The sequence below is a fragment of the Lissotriton helveticus genome, chromosome 3_1 (genome assembly GCF_964261635.1).
Source record: "Lissotriton helveticus chromosome 3_1, aLisHel1.1, whole genome shotgun sequence".
In the NCBI taxonomy this organism is placed as follows: domain Eukaryota; kingdom Metazoa; phylum Chordata; class Amphibia; order Caudata; family Salamandridae; genus Lissotriton; species Lissotriton helveticus.
The window spans coordinates 815,659,842-815,673,550 of NC_136061.1; positions in this window are offsets into that span (position 1 = coordinate 815,659,842).

Consider the following 13,709-nt stretch of genomic DNA (forward strand, 5'->3'; position numbering starts at 1 on the left):
CACGTTATCTCTCCTGGTACGTCTGCAAGCCACTGTTTTTCAGAGTTAAACAAATATCACTCTCATTTTGGTGCTATACCAGTTAACTGGTATCATTTATATTCCTCTTTTGGGGAGATAGAACAAACCGACCTCCATTAACTGTTCACTGAGCCAAATCAGTTATAACCAATGTTACTGGGCAAATCTGCTTTAAAATGCACAATATTTCAACAAGTTCACCATCATGTCCCATTTAAGCTGTATCATTTTTGACAGATGCCAATGACCTCTCAAAGATTTAGCATGCATTCTTTACCACGGTTGTCAAAATAAATCTTGAAAACCACCTTTTTTGCCCCCCTTTAACTCCACAATTCATTGATTGTCTTCAAAGCACTATGCAAAAACTGCTGTTATTTTGGTCTTCAAATGGTGACAGATCTGCATTTTTGTGGGCCATCTGGCGTACGTATAACGTCACAATAGATCTCATACCTATGCAGACTTCTCATTCTCTTTCTTTGTTGAAGACCGCCAGCCATAGCACGCTGAGCGGTTCAGTTTGCAATGACCCAACACGTATATCAGAGTTCAACATCCTGCACCAAAGACAGAAAATAACCGAGGAGAGGCCAGCTAGTCACAGCAGACCAAACCTAAGCCCTGTTCCTGTGACACCACATGACAGTCGAATTAGTAAAGACCACTAAATCCTTTAACAAAAAGGAGCAGGCATTGCCCATTGTATCCTAAAGGCAGTTTAGGAGAGCATATATTGATGTCACCACCCTCTTGATATCCTATAGCGCACCTAAGGGTATTAACACTTGGTTGACCATGACCTCCTTGAAAGACCACAAGTATTCTCAATACTGAGAAGCAGGGGAGGAGGAATGGTCCTCAGTGGAACATACCTTTCCTGATGCACTTGAGCTGTCGCTATCTAGGACAGTTAATGAGGCCCTAAGAGCTCTTATAGACAAGGTCCTCAAGTTGGCAGTCACGAAGGGGGTGGGAGAATGTGGCCTTGGAACAGTTAACCCCTAGAAACAAGGACTGCAGGGTAAATCACTGCAGATGAAGGCTGCAAATAAAACAAGATACAAGGCACTTGGAGGAATTTGACAAACTGAAGGTAACCTTCTAGAAGAGTGCAAACATGCTAAAAAAAATTTACCCTCATCCAGAGAGGCTGATAACACAGGGGAAAATGATGACTTGGTCATCCTGAAAAATGACCCTAGGAAGGGGGGCCCTTAGGATGGGCGGATAGACCAGACAACAATGCATCATCTGTAGAGGAACTGGTGTGCAATAGACCCAGGCGTCCTGGACCCCATCAGGTCGGAGGGGCTGATGAGAACACACCCAGTCTTATACATATATATTTGAAATAGAGTAATTATACCACCCAAGATCTTTGGAGTAGTCCTCTGTCCGTCAAGTTGTTGACCATGTGGTAAACATGATTGTACAAAGCCTTAATAATGAACTCAGGGCAGGATTGAGGGCAGAATGCCCTTGTACCTTCATGGAGTACAAGGTAATCACCACTCCCAATATAGGCACTAAGATGTGCACATTCCTGGTAAAATACAGGAAAGATTCAAAGAACGGGATAGAATATTTATGGAAGACCTGTCAGCATGAACTCGATGTGGCAGGACCAATTACAAAGATCTTGGAATTGACTGAGGAATTTATGGACTCAGGAGTCCCCATGTCCTCTGATATAGTTTCAGGATGGGCCCAATGGATGGTCTGCGTGTTAGGGAATGCCAAATGCACTTTTTACGTCTAAAAAGATGATCCCTCCTGATTAAAGTTAACCTAAAGTTAAAGAAAAAAACATCTTGCAGGGGGAAAGGCAATCCAGGACTTTTGTTCCCTTAAAAAGGCAACACAGAGGCAGAGGTGGCAGAGGGTAATTCAGGAATTAAGCTAACTTCCCTGGATGTTATTGAAGTAAGGATTACCCCTTTTTTCCTTCTAAGATTAGAGTAGAGGTTAAAATTGTTCGTGGAAAACTTGGGAAAGATTATGAGAGACAAGTGGGTCCTGGAAACCTAAAGGTTTCACTTAGAAATTTGTAGGCATCCAGTACAGAAAGTAGGACACAAACTGCTGGAGTTTTTTAGAGAAATAAATATCTGATAGACATGAAAGTGTCGGAAATGGAGGAAAATGCGCAAATTGCAGGCTGGTACTACATCCAAGAGTGTTTTTTAACAAAATATTTTAGTGGAGAAGAAACAGAATGGTTGACCCAACAAAAATTGGAGAGAATTCAAGAAGAGACTGGGGTATAGACGCTTCAAGATGGAAGGTGTCTGTCTCCTATTGGATGTCCTTCTTCCAGGGTATTGGAAAGTAAGACTGGACCTAAATAATGCCTGACGATCTCCATTATTGCTCTGTACAGGAGATTTCTTCATTTTGGTTGGAAGGGCCAAGTTTACAAATGAGTGGGTCTGTCATTCAGACTTTCATTGCCTCCCTGGTGCTTCACCAAGCCACTATGACTGGTGGAAGAGCATTTGAGAGTACAGGCTATCAGATTGATTATATAGTTAAACAATGTACTGATGGATAAATGCCCTTAAACTGAAGTAATAGTAAGTAATCTTTATATGCAGGATTAACTAAAACCTTTGCAATATTGTTTACATTGTAAATAAAATAAGGATAAAATGTGCGGAGTAAGAAAAAAGATACTTAAAACATTATTTGCATTTTTCCTGTGTGCCAATGTTTAAGTAACGGCATTCGTGCAATAAAGTCAGTAATCTGAAAAACCAGCATTTGGCAGCTTACGGTGTTAAAAGGGCATTTTCCATACCCCATATATATGTTATGTTATGTTAAAGGGGATTTCTATAGCGCTCGGCTACTCCGAGGAGTGTCCCGGCGCTTACGATCCTCATCGGCAAGGGAATGGGGGGCGAGAGAGGCAACTACTGATCAAAAAGGAGAGTTTTAAGATTTTTCCTAAAGGCCAGCAAATTGCCGTTAGTTCTGAGTGTAAGAGATAGAGCGTTCCATAACTGCGGTGCGAGGCGTTTAAAGGAGCGTCCACCGCACCGGGCGCGACGAATCGTCGGAACTACGGCCAGGGCCTGAGTGGAAGATCTGAGTGATCTGGAAGGAAGGTAGAATGATATCCGCTTCTGGAGATACCTGGCGCCCGAGCCATGCAACGTGCCAATGCCAATGTTAAGCATATAGGGGCAGATTAACAAGCCCCTTGCGCCACTTTTGCACCACTTTTAACATGAGAAAAGTGACGCAAAAGTGGCTCAAGGGGGCTTGTAAATCTGCCCCTTAATGTCTTCTTGGCAGTCCCCATTGATTGGTACACAGCAGCCGATAGGCAGGTGTGATTCAAATGTTCAGTAGAGCGAAGTTAAAAAGTTTGAAGTTCTTAGTGGTCCACCATGTATTGCAGTGTTGCCATGGTTGGTATTCCACTTGCTTTTTTTGTTTTGCTCTGCTGATTCATTTACCTGACCTGGTGCAACTATAAAAAGGAATAAAACAGTTTAAAAAAAGAAACACTCTGCTTAATGTTCATTGTGCGTTGGCTGTGCAGATGGGTCCCCCCTTTTTTTTAAAATAATTTTTTTAAGTTTTGTTTACTGAGATCCTGTTGAATTTACGTCTTTCACTGTTCCCAGGATGCTTAAATGGGGGTCTGTACGAGTTTTGCAAAGAGTGATAGAGTGCTCAGCTGTTGAATATTGTTGTAGTATCCTGACTTTTTCTTGTTTGGTGATCGATATATACTCTTAGACCAAGTGTTGTTTATTCTCTGTGCCTTTGTTGTGAGGCACTATTTGAGGCAGTCTCCTTTCTACAATGCTAAAAAAACTTTGTGAGGCAGCAGTTTAGTTGGGTGACAGTTGGGTTGAAGCATAGCTCCACTGCCTGCCTGCAAATCCTAATGCTGTTTTGTTTGAAGGCGGGGCAGAGCAGAGTGCTTCTAATGTCCAGCAGGCCTGGGCAAATGCAGATAATGTGCACAAGATCCTCACTTTTGTTTCCACAGAGGCGGGCAGTATGCTCATCTTGTTTCCTTTTCCAGGGAGGTAGGTGCAGGAGTATCAGTAAGATGCCCAAGCGGTGTCTTGAGAATTTTTCTTTCATTTTCATTTTGAATCCTACACTTAAGTATGGTTGTGGTTTAAGGACTTTGTAGTCGTTGAGCACAGACCAGCTGTGTACCCTTTTTGCCATGGTTTATTTGACTTCTATTATGGACATGGAATTTATTGCTTTTGTTACTGCCTTCTTTAGGCTCTGGTGGGTTACAGAGGTGCTCCACAGATTCATTAGACCTAGTTTTGATAGTGAGTCTAAGAGGGACTCTCTGGTGAGTGATTTTCCATGGCGTGTCAATTCATTTTTTCATTATCAAAAACTTTTATTTCAGTCGCCAGGACCATAAAAAGTGACAGAAGCACAACATGGCACACATTATTAAAATGACATATATCAAAGTTAGAAGGAACACTCCATTTGTAATACAACTAGCAGCCCATCCCGACGTTGTCCGGATATGAAATAGAATGTGTGTAATGTGTGTATTTGGCAAGGGCAATTTATTTTAAAATCTCGTGGTAGACATCATTTTTTTTTCATTAGAATAGGACGGAGAAGGCCCAGCTGCAGCCCTGGTTGATGTTAGGAGGCGTGTGTAATTGGTGTAGTGATCCGCCGCCTGAGCCCGGCTACAGCCCTGCTTGATGTTAGCAGGCGCGGGTAATGTCGTTGAACGAGAGAGTTATCAGCCGCGGGTAAATCCGTTTCATGAGAGAGTTGAGTAACAGCGAGTAGGAGAGGCTGCAGTAATTGTCCCCGCAGACACGCTCATTTGCGTGTTCCCCCGCTTGAGGCCCAGATGCAGGTCTGTTTGATGTTAGCAGGTGTGTGTTCCCCCGCTTGAGGCCCAGCTGCAGCCCTGGTTGATGTTATCAGGCGCGTGTAATTAGTGTACTGATCTGCCGCCTGAGCCCGGCTAGAGCCCTGGTTGATGGTAGCAGGCGCGTGTAATTTCGTTGAATGAGAGAGTTCAGTAACAGCGCGCAGGAGAGGCTGCAGTAACGTTACTCACCAGCCCTCCAGGTGAACGCGGTTGTCACGCGGTTGTCACGCCCCCAGCACACGGCCACAGCAGACGATCTTCTGATTAATGTACGACCCACATGGCATGAAGGGCGGAACGTAGCACATGCCCCCAGCGTTTCTCACGCCCCCAGCGTGCCCCTTGATGCGGCGCAATTGCGTTCACATGGCATGAAGGCCGGACACACGCCCCCAGCGTTTCTCATGCCCCCAGCGGGCCCCTTGATGCTGCGCAGCAACGTAATTGGCGTTTGTATGTATGACTCACATGGCATGAAGGGTGGACACAGGCCCCCAGCGTTTGTCACGCCCCCAGCGTTTGTCATGACCCCAGCACATGCCCACAGCCCACGATGTGATGGCCGTACCACACGCCCCCAGCGTTAGTCACGCCCCCAGCCCACGCCCACAGCACGACGCAGACACGACCACAAGAGACTACTTTGCTGGCACGGTTCTTTTACCTTTTAAATGTACAGAAGAGTTGGCCTAACGGCTAAGGCGCCCGGCCTCGGACCTGGGGATCTGGGTTCGAGTCTTGGTAACGACGCCAAACATCCTGTGATTCTGGGCAAATCACTTAATCTCCCCGTGCCTAACAAAAATGAATGTGTGTCCTCATGTAACGTAACTGGTGCTATGTAAAGCGCTCTGATACCTGATTCAGTTCGGGTCAACTCTGCAAAAAATAAATATATATATGGTGGCCGTCTGCATAGCCTATGTCCTTCTGCTGCAACTGCCCTTTCCAACGCTGTATTGGGTGTTGTGATTGGTGCTGTGGTTACTGAGATTACCCGCCTCAAAGGTTTGGGCTCTCTCTTTATAATATTAGTCTGGATTCACAGATTAGGGGCAGGAACAATGGGTTTTTACCGTCAAGCCAAAGTAGGGGCGGAGGGACAAAGGATTACACTGCGGGGGAAATTATATCAATTGATGTAATGTGATCTCATCAGCTAAAGGGAATAGCAGCAATAGTTCAATAAATAGTTTAAAATCACAATATATAAAAAATGAGTACTATTACAGATCTATATACAAAGTAATCAATGTTAAAAATGTATATCTTAGAAAACTGTACATACAATACTCACGTTTCTAAAATGCTGCAAATACACTGTTTATACATTACTGCCCCTCTGAATAAAAGCCCACCTCCTACGCCACATTGTGTTCAGACATTTCGAAACAGCGAACACAATGGGTTCGGATGTATCATATTTTAGAACCCGAAAGGCCTCCCTGAAATGCTCAAAACCCAGATTCCTGCATAGCTGCAGAAGCCAGTAGCGCCTTGCATTTTGGTTGCCAGGACAGAAAAATAATACATGCATTTCTGTTTCTTCTTGCGAGATGCATACGGGGCAACCCTCCTCTTTCTGTCAGGCCCATTTATTGGTGAACGCACGTACAGGCAAAATGCCATGTCTAAACTGTACGTACAGCTTTCTTGCAGCCTGAGGAAGGATATCATCCAAAAATATTTCTAGCTTATAGTTGTCCTTCACTGTAAGAAACTATATTGTTAGGCAGCCTAATTTATAGTTTGCTTGGAGTGCTCCAAGCTTTAAGGCACGGTAGGTTTTGCCAGAACGTCAGTGGTTTTAGGGCAATCTCGTCCTCAATCGGTGTAATACCCAAATCTAAGCGCAAAGGGATTAGCGGGGTACTGGCCGGGAGACCCATTACTTGTCTTAAGAATCTATTCTCAGTTACAACTAAAGTAGATACCGAGGAATGCCCCCATAATTCTGCCCCATAGAGAGTTGCACCACATGCTTGAGCCCTATACATCTCAAGCGTGGGGCCAATGGGTTTAAAAGGTGACTCCCTAGCTAGTTTAGCTATGCTCCTGGAAATCTGTGAAAGCTTGAGCTTGGCTTTAGCTATTTGGGGTGCCCACTGCGTGTCTTCTGAAAGGGTGACACGAAGATATTCGAATACAGACACCCTATCCAGACGGATGCTGTTCAATTGTGGGTTGGGGCGGGTTACCTTGGGAGGGTTAACGAGCATAAATTTAGTTTTAGCAGTATTGATCGCCAAACCCCTGTTGCAACAGAATAGAGTAAAACTGTCCAGTAGCCTCTGGATGCCCATTGGTGTCTTTGATAGGAGGAGGGTATCATCGGCAAACAACAATGCCGCCACCTTGGTGTTAGCTAACTTTGGGGCATCGTTGTTTGCTACTTCGGCTAGAAACGGAATTAGTGCGTTGACAAAGAGGCAGAACAGGGTCGGTGCGAGCACACAGCCCTGCCTTACACCTCTGCCAACTGAGAGTCTGCCAGTTAATTCTCCTCCCCTACCACATCTGACTCTGGCATAGGTGTTGTTGTGTAACTTGATCAATATGTCAAGTAAATAAGAAGGGATCCCCATATCTCTTAAGACCCCCCACAGTTTGGCTGTGGGGACGAGATCAAAGATGGATTTCAGGTCCACAAATATCAAATAGAGGCTGCCATCCTCCATTGATACTGTCTTCCATGTGATAAGTTGGAATCTAAATACTTGGTCGAGTGTGGAGGTGTTTTTCCTGAATCCTGCCTGGTATGGGCTAATGATATCGTTTTCATCCATCCAGCCCTGTATCCGGTCCAATATTACCCTGGCAAACTGTTTTTGTGTGACATCGATCAAACTGATCGGTCTATAGTTTGCTGGCAATAGCGGAGAACCCTTTTGAAAATTGGTACAATCTCATCCCCGGCCCAAGTCTCAGGAATGGGCATGCCATTCATAAAAGCATTAAATAATACTAGAAAGTAGGGCCCCCAAATTAGAGGTTCTTCCGGAAACATGTCCCATGGGAGTTTATCCAACCCAGGGGCTTTTCCTGCAGGTAATCTTTGTAGTGCTGAGCTAATCTCTTGTAGTGTTATTTCCTTACAAATATTGTTGTTTGGCCCATTGCTCAGTTGAACCAGGTGGGCTTCTATGCTTGGAGGTTCTGGGCAAGATGTACCCTTGGGTTCTGCCTGTAGGGCCTGTTCCTGATCAATAGCATATAGCTTTTGGAAGTGGTCAGACCACACTTCGGCCGGCAAATTGGGTTCACTGGGAGAAATACCTTCCTTGCAGCCCGTTCTTATTATTAGCCAAAAAGTTCTCATATCCCGACTTGGTAGGGCAGATTTAATGTTTAGCCATTTGTTTTCTTCCCAGGACGGTTTTGCGCTAATCACGACTTCTTTATAGTGTCTACGCCTGCTTTTTATCAATGTCTTTTCTTCCCCTTTAATTACCTCTAGCAATGTTTTCTTGGCCTTGCGACACTCATCATTATACCATGAATGTGGTGAATCCTTGGTTTTCCTTGGACGACTAATGGGATTTAGCAAATCTGCTAGGTTGGTTATAAGCTGGTTATGGAGCGTTGCAACCGAGTGTAAATAAGTATTGTTGGCCCGTCATCCCTAACCATGCTTATTTCCTGCAGTATCGGGATAATAGTTCCATAGAGCTCAGGAAGTTTCTCTGGAGATTGTTTCATAGCTCCCCATTTTAATCGTCTCCTATCGTTGGCAATTATTAGCCTGTCACAGGTCAGGGACTCACTAGGGGTAGATATACCTCAATCTGGAACCGCAAAGGTTAGTAGCAGGGCATTGTGGTCGCTGTCCATCCGTGGGATGACCTCAAAGTCCTTAACCCGGTACCAAGAACTACACTCCACCATGATATAATCTATTTGGGAGGCCTGTCCAGGTCTAATAAATGTTGGCCTACTGGGCCTGTCAGATGGAGTGCAGCCATTACATGCCCTCAGGGAATGGGTTAGGGCGATAGCGTTGAGCAGCAAAACCAGTGGTGACCAGGATTTTACTGGGTATGTTAGAGGGTCGGGTATAGCCCATTGTAGATCCTCCTCGCCGATGACAGCATCATGTGAACCTAAAAGAGGTTCAAAGTGACAGTGTAAGTCACCCCCCACTATCAATCCTGAGTTGGGTGGCAGCATTGGAATAAAAAGGTTTAATTCCTTGGCGTGTCAATTCAGTCCAGAGGTGTGAATTTAATGATCCTTGCTCAGCTCCCCTTATCTTATGCCAGCTTTTTATGAATGCCCTCCTCCTAGCCACAGTCTGCTTCTGTAGGCCAAATTCTGGAAAATTGTGAGCAGGAGACGTGTTAGTCGGAAGGTGTAAGATTGCTGTGTAGTCGCTGATGATGATTTTGTCCAGAGCAATCATATCCCTCCCTCACATTGGTTGGCTTCCATAAGGTAGCATTGGTTGTAGCTTGGTCTGGATAACCTGCAGTAGTAGATCTAAGGTTAGGCCTGGTGGTGCTTTTTTGGGGGCTTCATTGCTAGTGATGTTGGCCTGCATCTAGGGTTTGTAAGAGCCTCTACGGTCTAATAAGACCCTGAGATATTTATATTCAGTTGCTGTTTCTAGGCGGTGCCCATCCAGATACCAGTTCAACTTTTTCTTTCTGGAATAGTTTATTGCCGTAGGTTTTGTTTTGCTTAAATTGATGCGTAATGCGTTTGCTTGCGAGAAGTTGTTGGTAGTAAGTGTCCTGGGAGGTCTGCTGTAAAGAGATTGAAGAGTGAGGGTGCTAGGACACCCCCTTGTTTTATCCCTTTGGAGGTGTTAATTTACATGGAGAGGCGTGTCCCAGCTCCCAGTTTGATTTTGACCCAGTTGTTTGTGTGTAGTAAGATCTACTGGTTTAGGAGGGCTGATGGAATCCCGCATTTTTCCAGTTTCTGCCATAATCTTGAGCGGTCTAAATGATCGAATGCTGTGCTTTAGTCTATGAAACATAGAAATAGCAGTTGCTTTGCCTCTTTGACTGCCAAGGGTGCAGAGTTTTTAAAATAATCTACTTGGCCAAGGGACAAAAAGTTACTAAGATCTACATGTCCTGAAATATCCACTTGTCCCACTGACTTCCGACATAATTATAGGAGCTGACAGAGAAACATTCACTATATTTTTATTTTGTTTTACACGTTGTTGCATTTCTACAGCACTGTGTGCTCTTTTCAAGGGCCTGAAGGGGATTCTGGATTTTCTGAAAAGTTACCACCTCGTTAGCTTTGCATGACTGGTAGATTTATTTAGTTGATTTATAGCACGTCAAAATGTCCTTTACAACATGACAGTGGGTTTAAAATATCTGTTTTGGATGTTGCAAGGGTGTTTTGAAAGTGCTCCAGTTTTGTTGTGGCAAGCTTGCAGTTGTAGTCAGGCATGACGTGATACAGAATGGTACATTGTTGGTTGCAGGGTATTTGATCATGCTGATCATACATCATGTCACAAGCTTGAAACCAAAATGTGCACAACAACGAAGAACACCTTGCAGTGGTCTAAGCTCAGCACAAAATGAACAGCATGGTAATTTGTAACATTTATAAGGTGCAAACTAAGTTACAGGTAACTAATGTTTTTCAATTCTTTTGTTGGACCTTTGCTGGGAAAGGTTAGTGTGTTTGGGAGGTGCCAATTCTTTACCGCGGTCTGAAATTCTGTTTTAAGTATCCGTATTCTTGACTGGGGGATTTTTCAGAGCTTGACTCGCAGGGCCAGTCTGTACCAGAAACTCATTCTTTAGCAGTAGGTGTGATGTTTGAGTTGAGAAAAGATCGGTCCTGTGAAATGGATGGTCTCGTGTGCGATGCAGAGAGCAATGAATGAGCTGTTGCAACCAGTGTCATTCTTGAAGAATGTGAGTGATAGGATTATGCATACATAGGTGTTAACATTGTCTGATGCCTGCATTTGTAATTAGTTCAAGGTTGGGGAGGAAAAATAGCATTAGGCACCAGTATATAAACTCTTGGCATAATGTAGGTGTGACTGACCCAAAGCGATGGTGGCCATCTCCCTTTGAGGAAATCCCAGATGTAGAAAGATGTGGTATTGAGTTCGCATTGAGTAAAACACGCCTTAGTCACTTGGGGCCATATGTATCAAGGCCAAATGGGTTAGCAAACATTTCGGCGTTTGCGAACTCATTTTCGCAAAATGGTATGCATGAAAGAATTTGGGTGCAAAGTAAGGAATCACGAAATTTGCCATTCCTTATTTTGCGATAGCATTTAAGGAATCGCAAATTTTGCGATTCCTTAAATGCGATGTATTAAGCAAAAAAATATTTCCAAAATGCCCTTAAGGAATCGCAAATTACAACCAACTTCTAGATGGTGGTAAGTTGCGATTTCTTTAAAAAATGCACATTTCAGCATTTTTCAAAGTGCCATGTGACGCACATACATGCCCATAGGGCATGTATGTGCACCACATGTGCACCCATACTTATTTCAGGGGTGCAACAGGGTGTCCTTTGAACACCCCTGCACCCTTGAAATTATTCTCAATTTGTGATTAGCAAATTGCGAATCGCAAATTGAGAATAAATTCCTATTCCTTCCTATGGGCCAGGAGGCCCATAGATATGAATGGGAAAGTATTCCTTAATTGCGAATTCGCAATTAAGGAATATCAAGAAATCGCTAAAATATTGCGATTTTCTTGACACATACCAATTAGCGATTCTGAAATAGCGATTTCTTAAAAATCGCTATTACAGAATCGCTATTTGGTATCTTGATACATATGGCCCTTGGTTAACCTAGGCAGTGGGTCGAGGCCATAGTCCCCATCATGTTTCTCGCTTCATTTGATAGCGCTGGTTCATGCACCTGTGGCCAGATGGTGAAGAGGTGATACTTTGTCCAAATTTGTTTTAAGTGCAAGAATCTCAGTCTTTGACAATATGAACTTGTAGTGATTGAGATGCTGAAGATGTATAATAGGGTGTTAGCACACTTTGAACAGCTAAGGCATAAACTTATATAAAAACATTTTACTTCTATCATTTTATTGAGGTTTTCCTTAATAAACCTAAACAAAATGACTTGCACTACTGTAAAGGCTGGGCATAGGCATAACTCCTGCAGGGATTAGAATACCCTGTGTTTACAGTAAAATACTCACAGACTATCACTAATGCATCCTTGGAAATGACAGGGGGCAGTGTTGTACAATTATTGTAGTGCCCAATATATCACGATCATTAGGTATCAAGAAGTTAGCTGCATAAATAGTCTCAATTTACATGGAAGAGTGCCTTGCTCATATAGAGGCCTGAGTAAAGTCGCCGTATTCGTGTGACATAACCACCGCCATAGTAAACAGAATATAAGGTTTCCGAGTCAAACAGTCTCTGTAAGAGACACATGGGCGCAGTCAACATGGAAGATGCGAGGCCTCAGTTGGGACTAAATATGACACAGTTTAGAGCTCTCCAGCTGCAAGGTACACCAAAGCTCTACTCTGATGGGCTCCCGTGACTATAGAATCGATGGATCACTGTCACTGGAATGCAGCCTTTCAGCAGAGGGAAAATAGCTGTTCAGCACTAACTAACATAATGTGGTAATGAGTGATAAATTCATGCCCTTGCTGTAAATTACCTTAAAATGCCATACTTTTGACCCCGCCCCCATGGTCATTGATCCCGGCCCGTAGCATGCAGCATCACAGTTTCCGTACATTTCTTAGTAAATGGTGCGGTTTTTTGCTGATAATTAATGGTTTTTTTCAGCGGTCCAACTCACGTGTTGCAGACGCCTGCCACTCACAATTCCAGAAAGACGAGCACCTGTGTGAGGCCGAAACCAACACTGTGGGACGGGGGAAATTGAGCCTCTCTACAACAGGCGGCAGAGAGACCACACGGATGCCCCGTCCCATGGCGCTTGGACCCAGCAGCAGAGAAAGCGTTTCCTGCCTCTACCCACTCTTTGCATGTTCGGCAGCTTGGTTAGGAGAGTGGGTGGGCTGCACCTGTGTTTAACCTGCGCTTTTCCCACTAAAGACACAGTGATGTTTTGCTGGGCTCAAGACTCCCAGCCAATCACTGGCTAGAGCCCAGTCATGGGCCTTTAGCCAATCAGAAACCTCCAAAGGTCTTAGGCTTTCTGTCAGCATGTCTAATCGCAGCTTGCATATTTTTAGTGATTTAATGTCTACTTGTCCGTCGGACAAAATAGATAATACATTTTCATGGCCATCATAAAAATCAACATGTTCCGGGCGTCAGGCGATATGATTCCCCCACCCCTGACTGCGTCAATCAGTAGTGCCAGTGTCATGATGTTAGTTGTGGTTCCCATTTGTCTGCAGAGGGGGTCTAGTATATGGGGATGATGGATATTATTTTTTCCAGGATCACTCCTGCGTAGTACTTAGCTTCGTTGTCGATTTAGGCGAGTAGAAAATAGTTATTTGTGTTGGCCTTGTCTCCCTTTAACGAGGTACTGAAAACAGAAATCATCACAGAATTTTGGAAGGGATCCATGATCTCTCCCATCTATAAACGGAAGTGTAATCTGTACACAACTATTGCATTGTTTCAGGACATAGGGATTGTGATAAATCAAGAGAAGTTGGAACTGGGTCTAAGTCAATCAATGTTTTTTGGGCCTTGTGTCCCACTCTTTGGCAGCCACTCATAGTCTACCAATACCAAAGATGGCTGGGATCAAGACAGAATTAAGGAAGGCTTTCAGGACAAACAAAATATCTCTCAGATAGTTGTCTAGGACTGCAGGCCTATTTCAGCCTCGTACATGTCATTTTACT